This window comes from Arachis ipaensis, chromosome B08 (genome assembly GCF_000816755.2).
Source record: "Arachis ipaensis cultivar K30076 chromosome B08, Araip1.1, whole genome shotgun sequence".
Lineage (NCBI taxonomy): Eukaryota > Viridiplantae > Streptophyta > Magnoliopsida > Fabales > Fabaceae > Arachis > Arachis ipaensis.
The window spans coordinates 119,902,861-119,906,111 of NC_029792.2; the positions used below are offsets into that span (position 1 = coordinate 119,902,861).

The window sequence follows — 3,251 nt, forward strand, 5'->3', positions numbered from 1 at the left end:
ACATTTGGTTAGCCTTTTCATTGAATAAACTGCAAAAAAATATCATTGAATTATAAACGGCTAGTATAAGTATCTCTCAAATTCATGAAAAGCTTCCCGTGTTACAACAAGTTCACAGTCGATTCACATTCACTCCTGCCACTTGTGTTCAAGATGTATGTTGAAAACTGAATCAATTTCTCATGCTTTGTTCCAATGCCCTGTCTTCAATAATATGGAGTCTAAGCTTAATAACTCCTTACCTATGGATGAGAGAAGAAGAGACATTTTTCAATTGGTGGCAACGAGTCTTATTCTGGGCAGTGACCCAATTCGACGGTAGATAAAAGACCCTCCTCATAGCGGCGCTGTGTTGGAGCATTTGGAAAGCGAGGAATCAATGTGTTTTTGAGAAGGTAATAAGCCCGGCACCAGAAACAGTGAAAGAAGCCAGCAATTTAGTGCGTGAACTTGTGAGCCATACCTGATAGATGCTGCTAATTTTCTTTACTCTTACTTTACTCTTTCCTAAGCTCTTAGTCTTTCCGTCATAGAATTGGTGATAAATGAAAATACCCAATTCTTTTGTACTTTCTTATGGAAACACTTTTATTTTATATTAATAAAATAACATTTATCTTTAAAAAAAATATCTCTCAAATTTGTTAATACAAAATATTTTAAAATATTTTTAAATGTAAAAAGATAAAAATATCTTTATTTTTATAAGTAATGAATCACTTTTATATTTGACAAATTATTTGTGAATTTGATATGAAATTTATAGAAGTATTTGGATAACTATCTAAAAAGAACATACTAAATTTTTTTGGATAGTACGAGAAGCAGACCATCACACCCGAAAATAACATCTTTCAGTCCCATTTTCAAACACATTTTCAATAATATTTTTATATTAAAATTTTTTAACCAGTAATTTATCTGTTAATAAATTGATAGCAATTTTGATTACTTTAATATACTTAAATTAAGTTTCAGAGTTACTTTCTTCCCTGACTGAAAATATAGGAACTTAAGTCTATAGATGCTGTTTCCTTTGTGGCAATACTTTGTCCTTTTCTTTTACCATGTCAATCATTAGCTATAGTTTCTCAGGCTTGTGTTTACTAGGTTAATCCTTGTATCGATAAATAACTTATTATCCTAGATTAAGTTTATTTAATTTTACATTTTTGATATATATGCATGCACACTGAACATCTTGTGGTTAATATATGTATGTACAGATGTATATTAATTGCTCCCTCAATAGTATACTTAACCCCTAGCTCTCTAGGTCATGTGATTGAGAATATGGGACCAGAAATCTGCTCCTCTGTAAATAACAGAGGGAATGATTCTGGAAACATTGATATTTTAATATGATTTTGTTTTCCATTTGATACTACCAAAATACTAGTAAAAATTGCATGCCTACATATTCTTCCATGATAGCGAGATAACTACTCTGATGGTAACTATATATTAATTCTCCGCTTAATATTCCTTTTTTCTTTGGTATATATAGTCAGATTTTATCCACCCAACACTAATATTTAAACATACTCAAGTTAAGTTAGTGAGATTTATGAATAGAAATTCTGTAAATAAGATGAAAGATTAAAAATATGATCCTTTCAAAATTGAGATATAAATAAGAGTACTGATAGTATAGTTTATGACATAAAAGGGAGTAATATGTAGAGAGAACACTTAAATGCTGGCAACTATATAATGATGGGAGATAGGTATTGATCTCTGCTGCTTTTGACTTGGATGTGGTTGGTCAACTTGTACTGTGTGTATGTATGTATAGGGTGCATGGTGCCTTCATCAATCATCATCATATATATCAACCGAGATCCAATTAATTTGTCTCATATATGATATATTATCTACAATTCTACCTACATACATTCACACATCAAATTAATTTCACTAAACTATAACCTTTTTCTATATATATACATTCACACATCAAATTAATTTCACTAAACTATAACCTGTTTCTTCTATGCAGGAAGACTTCCAACACCGCCAAGCTGCTGGTGAAACAGAAGAGGAAGCATTTGAGGCCATATTCGGGAAAGAACAACCAGGTCGGATAAGGTTGTATGGAAGATCTGTGACAAAGACTGATTTAAAAAAACATGCTGAAATTAATGAAATTAAGAATCAGCACAAAGAGGAAGTGTCCAGTCTGAAGGATAAACTTGGACACATGGAGGCCCAACAGCAAAAACAAGAGGCCAAACAGCAAAAACAAGACGAAGAGATTCATGGGCTGCGAAATATGATCAAGTTATTACTGCAGCGATCGGAACTTGGAATGAGGCCAGAAGAACTAGAAGCTTTATTACAAGACGCCCAACAGTCTCCTATTGATGCGAATAGCGGCCATGGATCAACACATTATCCGAACTTAGATGTGGTATGTCCTTATCTATTCCTTGTTTCATAGTTTTTTACTTGCATTTACATTAATTGCTATGGCTGAAAATGTTTGTTGGCTTTATTAACAGTGAAGTTATATTGCTATGGCTGAAAGTTGTATTATGAAGTTGTATAGCCATGTTATTTTTTTTAGAATATGCTTTCTTGGTTTACTATGACTACGTGTTCCATTTAATTTTTATAATTACGAATGTTATTCTGAATATTTTTTTAACTACTTTTCTATATAATTATGCAGGGTAACAATGAAGATTAAGTAATGAAGATTAAGCTGACTATTATTGTGGTTTATTGGCTAAGATAGAATGCTATTTAGAATCTTTATATGTATGGTTGACTAATGATTTTATTAGAAGATACTTTTATTGGCGAAGTGATATTATGGTTTTGATATGTGATGAGTGGATAATTTATACGCTTTTTGGCATTATTTTTAGTATATTTTTAGTAGGATCCAATATTTTCATAGCCAAACAGTAGAGTTTTTCTAATCGAAGAAAACTTGCATTTTTCATTAAACAGTGATGTGGTTAAATATAGGATACGGGCCAATATAATATAGTCTTTTTTTAAAAAAATTTGAGCATGGATTTACTAGATTTTTTTAAAGTAATGAGAGTGCAGAACATGTTTTGAGATGGAAAGAAAAAATTGTATGTAGTTTGGCTTCAATGGAAGAACCGCAATTTGGTTTTTCTTTTGTAGCTTTTTTTTTTCAACTAATTAATAAATGGGTGGTTTATTATGGAAAAAGTAAAAAATTACAAATAGAATTTCATTCTTTAATAACTCTTGTAATTTGCAAAAAAAAAGTTTTA

The 3,251-nt window shown here is 30.9% G+C and overlaps 1 long non-coding RNA gene across 1 annotated transcript in view; it reads left to right on the forward strand.

Annotated features, from left to right (window-relative positions):
• The window catches only part of LOC107612449, an 11,958-nt gene extending 9,176 nt beyond the window's left edge, over positions 1–2,782 (forward strand). Inside the window, exon 3 of the long non-coding RNA XR_001613766.2 lies at positions 2,691–2,782. This is a non-coding gene — a long non-coding RNA (uncharacterized LOC107612449). The remainder of the gene's footprint in view (positions 1–2,690) is intronic.